Genomic DNA, 17,246 nt, shown 5'->3' on the forward strand with positions numbered 1-17,246 from the left:
TTTAAATTTAGTAAACAAACTTGTAGCACTGATATTATATCGATTTATAAATAAGCCTGGCTCAAAGAGATGCCTAATTTTTAACATTGTCTACCTCTTAACATGAGTGATGTTAAATACCGAGTGCATTGTAGCAGAGATTACCAATTTTAACAGAGGTTGTGCAAGAAATGGAGTGGAACTGGCCTAAGTATGCAAGAAATTGAGTGAAGTGATCAAGAACGAGTGGTATTTTCAGTGTGACCCTCGTTACAGATTGACTAACATCGATGACTCTGGCCAACCATCGATAGGACCGATAAAAACATCGATGACAACGACGACGTTTCCAAACTTGCCTGGTTCTGGCCACACTTCACACATCTAAACAAAAAAAAAAAGTTTCGAAAGGCAACGGATGCGAGCGGACGGATCATTTTAAAATCGCGTCGCGTCGAGCGTCAAAAGTTAAAAAAAGAGTGGAGTGCTGGGATTATGAAGAATTTGCCATTGCAAGCAACCAAAAACCGACTATTGCTCGCTTGCAATTAGAAGCGCGCCATTCAAATTCACTCTGCACACACAGCCATTTTTAAGTTAAAGCCGAAGTTAAGGCCAAAGTTTTCTGCCGCGTCTAAAAGTGCTCAAACGAGATTTCCACTTGAAATTCCTGAATTTCGGTTGTCTGCGCGAATCGAAACGAATCAAATCCGCAAGCACAAGAGTCGAATTTAAATTGCGGCACCAGTTTTTCCGTTTTTCGCCGTCTGCAAAGTGCCGAAATTAGTGTCTTTGTGTCAGTGTTTTGTTCTTCGTCTGTGTGGGTGTTACCAATTTGGATTAGCGGTGTGTTCGCCTGACTAAAACGGTAAGTGTCCTTATACATGTCTCCTGCGAGGCAAGTTAGTTTTGTATTAGTTGGTGTTAAGTAGTCCTGGCACTCGCACATCTCACAACTTATTTTGCCGCAATTTGCTGTAGTGTTTTGTATTAGCATTTTTATGTCCCGCCTCGCCAAAGTTGACAAACAAAACGCACACAAGCACACACACACACGTAAGTCCACGCACACAAAGGATTTCATTACATTTTGGGTGGGACGACGCATAACGGTATAACCCTCCCTGTGCTGTTTCTATCCCTTTCCCTCCCGTTGCCCCGAATGCTGTGCTACCGAATTTGTTTTCGCCTTCGCTCAGTTCCGTTCTCTCCTGTTTTTATTTATTTTGATGGCGTATTTTGCCATTCCGCTTTGTACGAATTGCGTAGCTTGTCGCCTGCTCTATCTTTCGACAGTCCGACTTGCCTAAAACGAACTTCCATGAGTCACACTTTCCATGACTCTATATAAAAAGGGTGACTAAATGACTGAAACTTAAGGTGTTTAGTAAGCTATGGTTCATCCAGAAATCCTTAAGTAAAAAGGATATTTATAACTAAACTTTTTTTTAATACCACAAAATGTATCTCATGCTTTTTAATCTCTTTTGATTTTATAAAAATTATATTGTTAAATTTAAATCCGTTGTAGAATTAAAAAAGCGAGTAGATCTTAAAATGTACGTATAAGGTTGTAATGAACAGCAGCCAGTTTTAAGTTAGTTATCTTTTCTTTCAAATTTCAAATATTATTTTGTATACTTTATAACAAGTTTACAAATTACAAATCCAATAAAAATAAGTTTAATTGAGCAAATGGGGACCCCCGTCACCAAGTTTTACTGTATATCCTTTGGTGTCAGCTTTTCCTGCTAGTTTCTGCCTGCATTGAAATGAGTTCGCAATAAATATTGCCCAATGTCAAATAAAAGGGCGATGAGCCAGCCTTTTTCCGCCGCTGCCGCCCTGCCATCTCGGCCTATCTTTTCTCTATTCGCTCTAATCTCGGGGGACACTAATGTTTTACGACAATTCCTATGCCGCCCAGTACAAACTTAATGCACACATCAATGGCAAATTAGATATACTCCTCGGCAAATGTACTAATAACAATCATCGAGTGTGTGTTGTGTGTGCGGGCCTCCACCTCCACCTCCATCTCCATCAGCCAGTCCTCTCCAGACGATTGTTTTGTTGATTCGACTGTTACTTCCAATACATTGGCATTTAAGGGGCAGAATTGGGATCCACTTATGCCTGCCTTATGTCTCATTTGTCGTCGGGCAAATGGAAATCGTTTTGTTTTTGCCTTGTCAAGTGACAAATTTTCATTGTCTCCCGCCACTAATCGCTTACTTAAAAAAAATAAAGAAGAAAACGCACCGAAGACGCCAAACAAGAAATAAGACATAAGACAAGTGTAAATAAACACTTGAGGAGGGAGCGAGGGAATGGGTGCAACGACTAACCGATATCCTCGGTAAAATTTGGGTGGAGGTAAAAACAAAGTGACATTATCGTACAAAGGTATGCCACAAGAATACTTCCCAACTTTCTGGTATAACCTTTGTTATTTGCTCCAATAAAAAGCTTTTTCATTGATACTCTTAACTTTCTGTCAAAACGTTTGGTAACCTCTGCTCATTTACTGCTAATGGAAATAAGGCGGAATACATTAAAAACTTCTCATTCCTCTTGCTTAACGTTTATAAAAAGTTTGGCAAGTGACGCAAATATATTCCTCCCATTTGCTGTACTTGCTCGGTAACTTTCCATATAAGTGATTTTAAAATGTGCCTACATATATATGAACCCAAAATATCACCGCCTCCTAACTATAAATGTATAACTTAACCTAGCAAATTAATGTTGACCTTTAACAAAAGGCAATTTTTAGATAAAAACTTTCCAAAACTAATTTTTAATAGGACAATTTGAGCAACATTCTCTACTATATATACCCATCCATACCCTCTAAATTCGAATGTACTTACTGTACGTTCACGTACTTGCCTCTTTTGGTGGCATTGCCCGCGGCACCTTCACTTTGCGCAGCTTGCTTTAATTTCCAGCGGACAAACCACTTTGTTATCGCCCCGGCCAAGGGCCCTTTAATCTGTGGTTCTACTCATTCCCGGGTCTTCCCCCACTCCTCCGTCTGCCCATTGATTTACGTCTCTATTTTCCGAATGTAGTGCAATCGATTTAGATGGATTTTGTTTAAACAAACTGCACAGGGCAGCAAAAGCAGCAGAAGTAGCAGCACAAAAGGCACCAAAAAGTGTAATAAATAATTGGAATCGGAATCTTTGGGCCGCTTTTAATGCCAGTGTTAATTGCGAGAGCCACCCAATTCCAAACCCAATTCCATTTCCATGCCCAATCGAAATCCAAATGCCATTCCCATTCCAAATCCCTTCGATGCCTAGGCCAATTTCGATTCCTATTCCATCGATGCTTTGGTAATTAGTTGTGAATTGGATTGGGGATCACATAAAAGTGTTGATTACACACTCCGATGGCTGCGCCCCCTGCCACGCCCCCCATCTCCCGGCTGGGTGCCAAGTGTTTTGTTTGTGTTTGCCTCGACTTCGATGTGTCTTTTTGGGGTTTTCGGGGGAATTAGGGTTAGCCGTGCGTAGTGAAAGTCTTTGAGACTGCAGCAGGTGTTGCTTGGACCGACCAAAAAAGTTGGTCAGCAGGAAGCGCTCCAATTAATCGCTTTTATCGCAGGGAATTTCAACTACGCAGCCAATTAATTGGGGCAGTTTAAGATGCCAGATACAAATAGAGATACAGACACAGATACACAGAAGTTCCCACAGTTAAGCGACTTTAATTGAAATTGCAGTTGGACATTCAAATTATACAAATGCCTCAGCAGATTTGATTAGCAGGGAATGTTGGGTAGTCTCTAGACCTAACAAAACCCATTTTGTCAATTACAAAAATGCTAAAAATGTTCTTTGCAAGTCATGGGCATGGGTTGAGGGTGAAAAACAGAGGAAAACATCTCCGCATAGTTGCAGCAGCAAAAACATCAAAGTCATTTCATGTCTTCATAAATTCACTCACCAAAAGGCTAAAATAAAAGGCGAGGAAGAAGAGCTCTTTCTGGCCATCAGCTATCTCCTTCTGCTGCCCGTCTCTTTCTCACCCTCACTTTTGGCTAAGTGAAATGACCTGCCATTTTGTAAAAGGCTAAAAAATAAGCAACAAAACCCGAAAACAAAAAGCTCAAGTCACAACTAATAAGATTGAGTTAAAAAGAGGGGACCGTGCCGTTCGCTGAGGAGAAAGAGCGATCTGCGAGGGAAGGTTAATGTCTTATCGACATGCTGCAATCTATGTATTTAATTGACTCGACTGCAATTATAGTGTACACTCTATATATACATATAAATGGGTATATATATTGTGGTGTCTTCTTCCTGCAGATAAAACGTCGTAAAATGAAAAAGAAATACTTGCCTATAATGATTTCGCATAAATCGTGACTACTCGCCAAAATGAAAGGCGAGAATTTATACTAACAGTGTACGAGGTTGTGTATTTGTTGGAGCTACAACAAGTTACAATGTAGGCAACGCTCCATTCGCAATTCAGCGTGGAGTGTCGGCCGATGTCAGAGGCTAGTATCCCCCATTACCTTCCCCGCTGAATCACCCTCTTTGAGCCCCTCAATTCGCTTGCCAATCGTTCGACGTTCCCCAAGAGTCTGTAGCTGAAGCTGGATTTTTAGCCGGAGTCTGATGCCTTTGGTCAGCCAAAGTCAGCCAACAAAAATCCGAGCCAAAAAATAAAAAAGGAAAGAGACAACGGATCAAGTTGTTATGGTTTAGTCGAAGGTTATATACCCTTTTGATAACTTCGGTCCATTTCACAGCCTTTTAAAGGAAAAAGTTCGAAATAGATTAGTTGTAAAAATGAGTAAAAAGCCTTTTAACAAGTGAAAAGAAATACAAATTTTCCTGGTTTGTTGCACATTTAACTTTTATTTTTGTTTCACTGCCTTCCAAACATCCAATCAAATTTGTAGCAACCTTTGCAAGGATATACAAATAACAGAAAAGGCAACGAAACCTGTAAGCGGCCACAATTCGCGGCCAGCTCCTAGAGATGCGCACGTGACTTGGTCATCCTTAAGATTCCCTTTCTCTTCTCGACATCCCCCACTCCGAATCACGTTTGCCCAACAAATTGAAATTTATTTGTGTTGTGCCACACCAGTTAATGCTTATTTATAACAACAATTAATCGCCATGGACATAGATAAAGCGAAGAGAATGGGAATGGGTATGGCTAGAAAATCAGAGCGAGGTAGATGTTTTTTGAGGAATTTATTTTGGGTGCGTGGAAATTAAAAGCAAATATAAAATATGTCAAACTATTTGCATATTTAATTTGTTTTACAAAAACCCCCGCGCTTAGTGGAATATGTGACAAGTTTATTGGTGCCCCATAAACTGGGCTAAGTTATGATTTATGAGGGTGGCTTATGCCATCTGGTAGTAGGAGTGCCGTTTCCCACGCTCACGCCACCATCCCTAGGAGTCAAAATCAAAAATGCTGCAAAAACATTTAGCCACGTTGGGTTAGGGACACTCAGACCGCGTGGACAGACGGATGGATCCGCAGACGAGGGACAATGTCTCTGGCCATTGCCAAATCGTTAGCACTTGGCACTCTTGGCATCGCATCCGCCAGAGATACTCGGCTGCCTCATCATCGTCTCCATCGTCATCGTCATCATCATCATCATCATCGCTATCCCCGACTCTCGAGACACGGTTCGTTTCGGGGCTTAGACTTTCAAGTGTGTAATGAAATAAAAATATGTATTTAAACTTTATTTGATTGTCGTTGATTTCGGACGACAGCGCTCCGTCCCGTTCCTAATGAAAGAATGTAATAAACCAATTTAGTTTCTCTTTTCCCCGCCATTTGCATTCTTCCGGCCAACCAGTCCGAGGTGGCAGTCCGAGGAGGCAGTCTTGTATAAATTTTGGAAGCTAACCAGACGCGACATTCCCCTCCGGTCCACTACCCATCATTAGGCCTGACAAAAGTTGTTCTTCCAACTCATTTGTACAATGGGAAATCTTCCCATAATTAACGGCAGTGCTCTTGGACAACTGAATCCGCGGAGGGGAGTCGGACTTGGAATTTCTATGCCTCGCTGCACACACAAACGACGAGTGCCGGGAGATGGACGGATCCGGGGGTTCAGGGGCAATGCGAGGGACACTCAGACGACGGGCATTGCAATTGGATTGCCTGGAGTATATTCCTATTGTTATAGTTTGTCATTCCGATTGCCGTTGTGTTGTGTGCTGTGTGTAGGTGACCATCCGTTGATGGTCCCTCGGGGCGGAATTATTAAAAGTGAGCCAGACAAAACCCAGCCAGTTGCCCGGGGAAGGGGGAATGCAATGGCCAGTTTGAGAGTCGACTCCCATTTGATATATTGCAGGCATCCGGTAGACAACGTTGACGTAGACGTGATGCTGCAATAAAATCTGCGCCGACTCCTCATTATACATAAATACCCTGTCCCTTAAAAGAGTATGCCCATGAATTTATTTCACTTGTGTGGGAAGAATTTCCTCTGATAAAATCTCGATTTAAAAGAACACAAGTTTTCAAATTTTCATTTAAAATAGGTATCCAAAAACATGTTAGAGTTGTTGCTTTGTAAGCCCAAAGCTTGCCAGTAATAATTTAAATTTAAATGATATTTTTAAATGGCTAACAAATATATACATTTACATTTTTATGGCTAGACTTTGTCAAAGTTTAAACGTGTTTGCTTTTTAATGCTGCAATTTAAAGAAACATCTAAATTTAAATGAATATTTGAAAAATACACAAACAAAAGTAAAATAAATAAAATATCTAGGTCACCATAATAAGACATCTAAAAGCTATAAAAAACATTTAAAAGAGCCACCGCCATAAAGGATATTTTCTCAACCCATAGGGTATTGCCATCTCGATACGAAAGCTCCCGGAACATTTCTCTCTTTCCAGCAGGCTGTCATTGTTGTGGTTGTCACATTGTCGCCATCGTTGTCTCCATCTCATCATTTGAAGCCTACACACAACCTCACAAACAAACCAATAAAAGGCGCTGTCTGTTGTAGTTTGGCTTTGTCCGTCCCCGTCTGTCTTGTGCCCCGAAACAGCTTCTTTTCCTCTAATTTTCGTTGCAGCCAAATATTTGAGCCGCAAACAGTAAAAGATACCAAACAACATCTCGTGAACCTCAGTCAGCCCACGTTTGAAAGCTAGGAAAGTCCAGCTCCTCTCCTTCCGCCTCATTTTCCAAAATGTGTCGCATCGCTTTAATTAAATATTTTCAATTTTATGGGCTTGTTTGCATTTGCATTTAAATTTTCAGCTCGGTTTTGGTTTTAGTTTTTCCAGCTCCTCCACCGCGCGAGGCACACAAAAATGTTTCTATTTATTTGTCGTTGATTTGATTTCGGTTTATTTTTTTTTTTATTTTCGAGTTGGTCAGCAGAAGCAGCAATAAAAAAAACAACAATACAAAACCGTGAGACGGTGACACCTGGTGGTCTACTCCCAACTCCAATCTTGGGACTTTAGACTGGTCTGATCTGCATTTACATTCCCATTCCCATTGGGGCATCGCGCATTTTCCATTTTTCATGTTCATCTTCTGTGTCGGTTCATTAGTTAGGATTACTGGACAATTATGTCGCATTTCGGTGCCGCTAATAGTTGTTTATTTATACAATTATAAAATTGAAAGCTCACATAAATTTGTCTGATTTTCTTGTGGGGTATCAGAATTTCCTTTGTGTTGGAAAGTCTTTCTTGGCAACGAGTGAAAGTTCTCGAAATTGTAGGTTCTCCCATTATGAGGAAAGTCTTCCTTTTGAATCGAGTCTTTTGGGGTATTTGGCTTGGGGTTTCTGGGGATGCCCGCTAATGGCCCTCAATCGGGTCTTATGGCGGTGGCTTATATCGAATTATGTCTTTCATTTGCCTTGCTGCCTTTGTGTCGAAATTGAATTGATTTCAATTTAGTTTCATTTAAAAATGATTTAAAATTAAGAAGGCCTTTCAGCAAAAGCTGCGGGGTTAAATACACAGTAAGGAAAATTTTATAATTGAACAAATTGCATTTATTATTTGGATACAATTTGATGGCTTTAAATGTCAGTTTTCCCATTTAGCCATCGAAGACAAATATTTACCATTCACATTCAATTAGTTACTGATTAGATATTAATTCCCATGGATATATCTCACACATGCAATAAAACTGATGACCAAACTAATACCCGATCTTTTTGATAGGCAAATTGTTTGCAAAGCTCCTAGAATTCCCACAACTATGACTCTATATATGCAACCTTTATCCCCAGCCATATCTTTTCATTTACTTTGCTTATCGGAAATTAAGTTTCCCAAGCTCTCCACTATTCCCCTCTTTGTGTGTTCAGAACTTTAATAATGTCAGAGCTCTTCTCTATCCCCCCAATAAAACAAACACCGGAAACGTGGGCAATATTAATCGGTTCCCTCCCTCCACTTTACATGTGCGTACAGGCTATAGCTATATATGAACTTTATCGAAACCCCAAATCAATTTATTTATGTGCATCGTGCGCTTTAGTGGAGCAAACAGAATGAAAAAGCTTGGGCTTATCTTCAACACGGTCTTTAGCGTCCGATAAGGTCCTCCTCCCCCTCCTTCTCCTCCTCCTTTTGCTTAACCCTTGAGATGCATTCGGTCAAAACCCAACGCTCGCAAAACTCCAACTCAACCAAGCGTTGAAAACTCAACAGTTGAACAGTTCAACTGAACTCTACCCCCATCCGTTTCTCAGGCTTTCTCCGCTTCGGTTTGGTGGTGGTTCTCCGCGATCCCGGTGCAATAAAAGTACAAAAAGCAAATAGGTTCGACCCATGGGTAAATATACGAATTATAGTACTGTGTGTATAAACGAACGCAATGAATGAAATGTGTTTCCGCTTCGCCTTGCAATAATAGTTGGGAAATTGGAAAAATTGTGGCTGTCCTCGGGGGACACGGATTCCGGATCCGTTAAATGTGTCTCATTAGGCGGCTGCTGGAATGTGGGCGTGGCCGGGTTAAGGGCTTCTCCGCACCCAGCACAGCACAGCACAGCCCGCACGCAGATCACTTTTCAGTGCGTGCCATGAATTGTCGTTTAAATTAAATTAAAGCCAGTTGACTAGGCGCAGGAATAAAATGGGACAGCCCAGGGAAATTGCAACTGCAACCCACCACCATGGAAAGGAGATTGAGGATGCGGATGAGCCACCCCATCCTCAGGTTCACGGATAAAAACAATCTGTTTGCTGCCTGTCACAAGGCAAACACGCCGTGTGTGTGTGTTGGGGGAAGTCGCAGGAGGGCTACGAAGGAAACTCATAAAAATCCACAACGATTTGTTGTCGTTACGGCCAGGAGACCGATGACGAAAGGCGAAAGACGAAAGACGACCCACCGTTATGTGGTGTGCGGTGAACCTGACGGCACAGTGGGCCAAAGCCCGGGGGATGAATCCCATAATCGCAGATCGAATTGCCAAGGCCCAAAGGGTTCCGGGAATTATTATATTTCTTTAATTAATTATTTGTGTACATTGCAGTGCCCGGATACCAGTATATTTGCCACTTCAGTATCTCATTTCAGGCAGTTGGCATAAAAGAAACATAATTGCTATGCACGTGATCTGTGTCTTATTTACACAAAGGATTCACACAGTAGTAAGGGGGATCAGTAATTTGGGAAGTTTGGTTCCGATAATTGTATATTTTAAAACGAAGTCGATTTATTTCATAAACCTTTTACAAGTTTACAAAGAATATTGAAATTTTGTGAATTTACTTGTATATTACAATTTTTAAGGATTATTAAAAATCTTGATGGACTAGAATTGAAATTTAAAAGGATTATACAAAAAACTTGATGGAGAAGTACTAAAACTTTAAGAGATAATGTGATTTATCTATTTTGTAATAAATCGATGAAATTAAGTGTTTAAGTTCTTATAGAACATGCATTCATGTTTATTTTATTAAGCCATTCAACCCGTTATCGAGCACAGAGTTATGGGATAAAGTTAACATCTTTGAACCCGGAACCACATAGCGTATCCCTAGGGGTTCCACTGTTCCACCGTGGTGGATGTGTTTTTTGTGGGTTTTAATTTTTTTCTCCCTCTGCCTTTTCTTCCGGGCAAGGTTATTGCAATCGCAACACCTCAGCCGCCGGCGGGAAACCTCCTCCTTCCTCCAAAAGCCCTGTGCAACAGCTCAGTTCAGGCCAGGCCAGCCCATCTCATCCAATCTCTATCCCGAACTCCCTTCCATGGGCATTTTTAATGCTTTTAATTTTTGCTGCGCCAACGAACGGGGAAGAACGGAATGAGCACTAAAAGTAAGCCCAAAAAAAAGAGGCCGTGGAATATACGATATACGCTCTTCGGGGGTAAGATGTTCAGTGTTCAGTGTTCAGTGTTCAGTGTTCGGTGTTCAGTTCTGTTCGGTTAGGGGTTGGAAATGCTCTGGCTGGCTGTGTCCTCGTGTATATCATGTGAGAGGGTGTGCATCCTTTGATTGCGTGTGTGAGTGGGTGAGGGCAACCGAAAATGTGCAAAAAATGGGCGTTGCTCGACGCGATATATCTAATGGCTTTGTTTCCGAGAGTTGTCGCCCCAACTCCGCGCATTTCTTGTCGCTGCTGTTTAATGCATGTTGGCAAATGTTGAAATGATGTACTTGCCACCACTCTGAACCACTCTGCACCACCCTCAACCTCCACCTCCACCTCCACCTCCCCCCTGCGGTGCACGGGCATATGCCAGACTGCTAAATATGCAGCTGTTAATGGCTCAAAAATTAAAACATTAAGGCGGAGCACTCGTCATCATCGTCATCCCAGTCAACGACTTTGATTGGAAATGTGTTTGGGCTTTCATCCCAACCACCCGATCCATCGCAACCACCCTACCCCACCGCCCTACTCATTTTCCTGGGAGAGCGCTGAGTAATGGGAAAAGTGCACCTAGCATGGGAAAGATTCGAACGGGCAGATAGAACCCGCTATTTGACTGTATAATTACACACGTGCTCTAAAAGGTTGGCGTGCCCATAGGGTAATCGAAAATACTTTGGAACATACATAAACCATATGTCAGGGCAAAAAGTTATATCTTTTTTAAGTGCCTTATATTATTTTTGAAAAGTTTGTCAACAGCTTTCGTTTAAAAATTATTATTACATAATGTTTTTTATGTGTGGCTTTCTAATTAAAAAAATTTATTTCATTCTCACGGTCCAAAAAAATAAATAAATAAATGAGCTGATGACAGATTTGCATAGTAAAATTGTTGCTTCCCCTTCATAGCTTTTGATTTGATTTCCAATCTATTAAGGGGTCTGAAAAATTCGTTGTGGCCTACTTAGATTTTCTTCAATGAGTTTTTTTGGTTCACCTTTGTTTTGGTAACTCTTTGGAAAGGGTTTTTTGTGGGTCACTTGCCCCTTGAACGCAAAGGGTTACGACTGTGAATGGTAAATGGAAATATGGTAAAATATGTTAATTGAAGTAGACCCAAGTTCATAACGAATGGCGTTAGAATCCATTTACTTTGTGTGGTGAAAGTTCAATTACCTTTATCCGATCAGAAGTTTGACAGTTGGGCGAGCACTAAATATAGTTTAGATTGAGGTACACTTTTGTAGCTCATTTACTGTAGGAAAAAATCAATTGAAGGGTGGTTGGGGTGAAATTATGAATCGAATATGGCTTGGGTATATTTCTTTAACAGCAAACTCAAAAATTAATTTCCGTTCTTACCCACCCGATGTTTCTGATTGATTTCCTCTCAATGGCCAGACATCCGAGGGAAATTTCCTTGAGAAACTGTTGTTCTATTGTAGCATTTTCGTTGCTTTTCCTCATGCTCTCGGAGCCTGGCTTTGTCTGCTTTATGTTTCCCCTTCGTTTGCTCTGGGCAAATTCATCCTTTTCATTTTGGACATCTTTTCTTGGACTTGACTCAATTCCCCAATTTTGTTATATACCCAAAGACACACACACACACACAATTCCCTTGGCGAACATTTCCGAGAAGCAACAATGCACCACCCACCACCGGTGCTCCCCTTTTTCCCTCACTTTTTCTCGCTTTTCCAGAGGCAGACAATAACAACGTTAAACAACATTGAGGAATAGACAAAGGCAAGCTACTTACAAGCCGCATGCCACCACAAGATGGCCAGTACTCCCTGGAACTTCAGCTCCCAATCTCGAATCCCCCTCCTCACCTGGCACATCTTATCTTATCGCGCAGGTGCACGCCACACGGCTCAGAAAGCGACAAGGCAGCGACAGCCGTCGAGCCGAAAGAAAAAAAGACCAATTGCCCTGTCCCCAGCACCTTGCGAACCCCCTTGCTCCCCCCTAAACCTGCCGCCCATGCGCACAGTGCACGACATGAATGGCAATTCGTTGGCCAGCAAGAATTTATGAGGCGGCCTCTAAGAACAAGCTCAAAGATTCCGCAAAGAGACCGAGACATACTGACAACCACAAGAACCACACAATTAGTCATTTGCGGCTTCTTCCTTCATAATGTCTCTATTGCGTCATTATGTTTCCTAACAAAATTTCAAATAATTAATTTTAAAAACCTCGCTCTCTATGTGTGTCACCAAACTTTAGCTGATATAGGCGGAAAAGCTATAAACATGTTGATTTTAGATAAATAGATATTTAAATGGTAAAGAAATATATAAACAAAATATAATGTGTATGTCTTTTTCAATACTCGTAAACCAGTTTTTTTCCTGTGCAGAAAGAGAATCAAAGCTTAGGTCATCGATGGGAAATGCAAATCACTTGAAATGAAAATGAAAATGCCTGGTATGCGGGGTGTAATATAAAGGCGTATATGTTAGCGTGGCTGTAGGAGAACATCAAAGACCGAGACTGTCTAATGAGGAAAATGCATTATTTGACCCCTGGCCTCACCGAATTAGCCTTGTCTGCTCGCGGTATCCGTCTGGACTTCTGTTTCTTGGTTTGGAGGAGGGAAATTGCTTTCAGCAGCAGGAGAATGGGAATCAGAGCACCAAGATGAAGCGAATTTATCAAACATATTTCAACATGCGCGTGGGAAATGTGTTTCTGATGATGCTGATGGGTCGAAAACGCCCCGTTCTGGTTCTTATGTTTGTGTTTTGGGTTAAAAGCTCATAAAATAAAGGCCCTAAAAACATGGCGTGGACTAAAAAGGCAGAATTTTAGAGATGAGAACGGAGAAAAGTTTATTAACACAACATAGTGCGAATGAAAAGATGAAGATGATGAAATGGTTTAAGAATTTTAACAATATATCAGTATAAAGACATAACATATGTTAACCAACAGTATAAAAAACAACTGCTTTGAATTAAATAAAGAAACACTTAAATTTTAATAAGTTCACTGTAATCAAAGACTGCTTTGCGATTTGGCTTTTCCGAAAATTAATGTCCACGCATTGCCATAAATTAATTATAAATTCAGTTAAATAAATTATTATCGCCTGACATGCTTGGCATAATTTCGTGTCACGATTTCCATCCCTAGCAAAAAAAACAAGAACGAATGAAATAAACTTGCTTAAGCTTTTTGATTGTGCAAAGGCAAAAACTAACAGCAACAACAACAAATTGTAGGCGCACATTTGGTTTTTATGCTATCCGGTGCACAAAATATAATTCAATCAACGCCAAGTGCCACGCCCCCCAATGCCGCCACACCATCGTCAGTGAGGGAATTCATTTTCTATTTTTTAGTTATTTTTGACTCTTGCATGCCGCACGTCAGCAGATGTAGGGTTAAGGGGCCAGGAGGGGCAGCATAGGGGTTAAGGCAAAAGAGAAATGTTCCTCAAGATAGTATATATCGTCGTGTATATGAAAAATATGGCATATGAGCTGCTGCTGGTGCCCGGCCCCCGAAAACCAGATGATGGTCTCCTCCGACTCCGACTCCGACTTCACCTCGTGCCGCTTGTTGCCCCTTTCTGGGTGGACTGAGGAGGAGGAGGGATGGTGAAGGAACGAGGAGATGGAGGTGCTAGTGGTGCTGGTGGAGCTGCTTTTGGTTCTGGAGTTCTAGCGTTCGGGTTCCGGAGTTCTGCGGCTGTCAGCTCACGGCGCGCGCAGCAGCATAAATCAACTTATTTCATTGGAATTTATGTTTTGTTGTTGCGCCTGTCGTTGATGCAGTTGCAGTTGCAGCGGCATCGGCATTGGCATAGCCCTGTGCAACAAACACTCTGACGACTGACGCCACCACCACCACTATCACCATCCTCCTCAAGCGATCCAGCAATCCAGCAAATCCACGAGGGGATTACACTTGCTTCCTCATCGCATACCCTCATTGTGGCTACCGGCAGGGAGGATTTCAAGTTGTATAATAATTGGATGCTTGATTTAAAGTTGAAGTCTATTTAACATGTTTTCTTAAAGTTGAAGAAAATACCGAAGTTTTTAAATGCTAAAATACTTACCACCAAATTTTAAAATGCAAGTATATTGCCCACATAGCCTATAGAACAATAAAAATTTGATTTTGCGAAATAAAATCAATGATATTTTACAAAATGAATTTGAAACTTTAAAATAATTTCATAAAACTCGAAAAATGTCAGTTTTACAATTTAAAATCCATAATGATTGTCAACTTCTCAACATAAAACATAAAATTACAAGTTATACTTAGTCAAGAGTATCCAGAGTTCGCTCACATGTCAAAGACATTTTCCATGAGTATTTCATGCTTGTTGCCTGGTTGTGTGTGCAATTGCTTCATTTGCGGCAATGTCTTCGATGAGATTGGGTGTCGGCGGGGAAAGTGAAGTGAAAGGAGGTGGAGTGGTAGCAGATTCGGAAAAGTAGGAGGTGAAACGAGGAGGCACAGGCCGCGTGTTAAAATGTACACTTTGCATTTAAATCATTCCGGGAAGTCGGGTTCGTTATATTTATCTGTTGCCATTACCTTATAGCACACTCACTCTGTGGCCCATGTGCAACTGGAGGAGTCTCGGCAGGAACTCAATCAGCAGGGCCACTGAAATGAGCAGAATTGAAAAGCTAAGCACTTTCCTTTCTTATTTTTATCCGACTTCTGCTGCTGGCTGCAGCTCAGTGTGCTTAGAATGCGGCTAACTTGTGGCGGGAATATCCACTTTATAATCCGAAGAGTAAGAGATTAAAGGCTCATACTAAAGCTGCCACATAAATTAAACTTACTGAGCAGATTTGAGGAATTGTGTTGGTCTGGCCAAAAGATATGCCTGCATTCTCCATACATTTCCTTTTTTCCTTAGCATGATTTATAACTGAGACTATGTGGAATACTAAAATGCTTATTCTTTCTTATTTATTTGCAGGTATGTTGAAGATAATGGACATAAATACGACTGGTTGAAGTGGCAGAAGTTTTGGTTCAAAAACCGTGAGTGTAAACAAGCATATGGAAATTGTCATTTACCTAAAGATAAATTATAAATTAAAGGTGATTTATTTTTGCCTACACTCGAATTTAAGAACTTTGTTGGATGATTTGGTCTTTGTAATAACTCTAAGTCATAAACATCTCAATACTTCCTGCTCTGCCATTATCTACGTTTTTCTCTCTTCACTCGATTTAATTTTTCCAAGAGTATTGCAGACATTTTTCCTGGGAACAGTTCCCTTTGACTCGATAAATGACTTTGTCCGGTAATTTGCCTGTGTGTTGTGCAACTCCCCGTCACTTTTTTAGGGGATTCCCACACCCCCTTTTCCCGTGTAGCGGATAATTATGCCATGCTAAACATTGTCTCACACTCGTCACTCTTCCTCCTTCGCCCACACTTGGATTTATGGAATACTTAACGAACAAAGTTGTGAATACAACAGCGAACGTGAACGTTTCCCCTTCCAGCAATTAGACGCCATTTCCATTAGCGTTTAACCATTTAACATTTTTCTCTCGCTCATGGTTGTTTTTTAGTTGGTTTGTTTAACAAGTCTTCACACCTGCCCACATCATGAGCAAATATATTTGAGCAGTTGAGCGACGGAGAAAAAAAGCAAAGAAGTTGTACAGGAAAAAATCTTGTCACTTGTTGCCAATTAAGAGGAAAAGCAGCCTGAGGACCCTGATGATCGTACATCAAGTGGTGGGGTCGGAATGTGTGTGTCTCTATATAGAGTACTATATAGTGTGTCTGCTTCTCCAGAGGACCAGAGGCGGTCAACGTCTGACGCTGGCGGCGCAGCTGCTTCAATTAGCTCAGTCTGTTTATTTGCAGATTCCTTTTTTTTGCGCAGCTTTTGTTTTGATTTTCTGTTTTTTTGTGCAGATTTTTTGCTTGGCTTGGCACATGTGAGAAAAGGCAGTGAAGGCGATCCGAAAAGAATCATTTCTTCTACTGTTTAATTGCAGCTTGCCTTTTCGTGTGTTGTTGTCTGGCTGCCTGGCTTTTGCATTTAATTACTTTGTTTATGGCCCCGGCAGCAACAATAAAACTTCAATTTATGTGTGTGTTCTCTTTGGCACCCACCTCCTTTGCCCCTGCCTTAGTCGAATTCCAATGCACAAATTGACAGGCCACCTCCAACCCCTTTTCGCTGGCCTTTGTTATGTAAACAACGCGAACTTTATATTTTTTGTGTCGACGCTGCAATACTAAAACCAACTTAACTCAACTCACCGCCCTGCCACCCAAAAAAAAAGAAGGAAAACAGGGATAGAAAGGGAAAACCACCCACAATTCGCATTCTAACTGAAGGCAAAAGTTTTTCCTTGCACAAATAACTCGACTTCTGCGACTCAACTCGCTTTGAATGCTTTGCAATTTCCGCTCTTCTAAATTTGTTGAAAATATTTTCACCCCCCCCACCCAGGACCCAGAACCTCCGGAAAAGCGAGGAAAACTTTTCTGCTGTGCGGACCAGCCAGCAAAAACAACAACAGGGCAGCAACCCATGACTGACTGCCCAACCTTGCGTAATATTTTAATAAATTTTGTCGCCAGGCTGGTGGGCTCCCACTGGAGCGAGCGGGACAGATACACAGGGAGCGAGCGAGAGGGCTGTACACAATGCCAACTCTGATTGCTGCCACTAACCTTTGTCCGATTTCCGTTCGTCGTTCGCCGTTCCTGTTGTTCGGCGCCTGCGTCCTAATTAAAAACGCAGGCAAAAAGTAGGATAAAACCAACAAAAGTGCGTCGAACCTTTCAAGCAACAAAAAATAAGCACCGAAAGAAATGGGGTAATAATATGTAGCTAAATAATAAAGAAGGAAAGTCTCTACAGCATTTAGTTGAAATAGTAAAATA

General features: G+C 41.3%; 1 protein-coding gene across 1 annotated transcript in view; it reads left to right on the top strand.

Annotated features, from left to right (window-relative positions):
- Positions 1-355: 355 nt before the first annotated feature.
- The window catches only part of LOC108141342 (protein slit), a 55,970-nt gene continuing 39,079 nt past the window's right edge, over positions 356-17,246 (top strand). Inside the window, exons 1-2 of the mRNA XM_017264652.2 lie at positions 356-847; positions 15,309-15,373. The gene's annotated coding sequence lies outside the window, so the exon portion shown is untranslated. The remainder of the gene's footprint in view (positions 848-15,308; positions 15,374-17,246) is intronic.

This window comes from Drosophila elegans, unplaced genomic scaffold, assembly GCF_018152505.1.
Source record: "Drosophila elegans isolate 14027-0461.03 unplaced genomic scaffold, ASM1815250v1 contig_183, whole genome shotgun sequence".
Taxonomy (NCBI): domain Eukaryota; kingdom Metazoa; phylum Arthropoda; class Insecta; order Diptera; family Drosophilidae; genus Drosophila; species Drosophila elegans.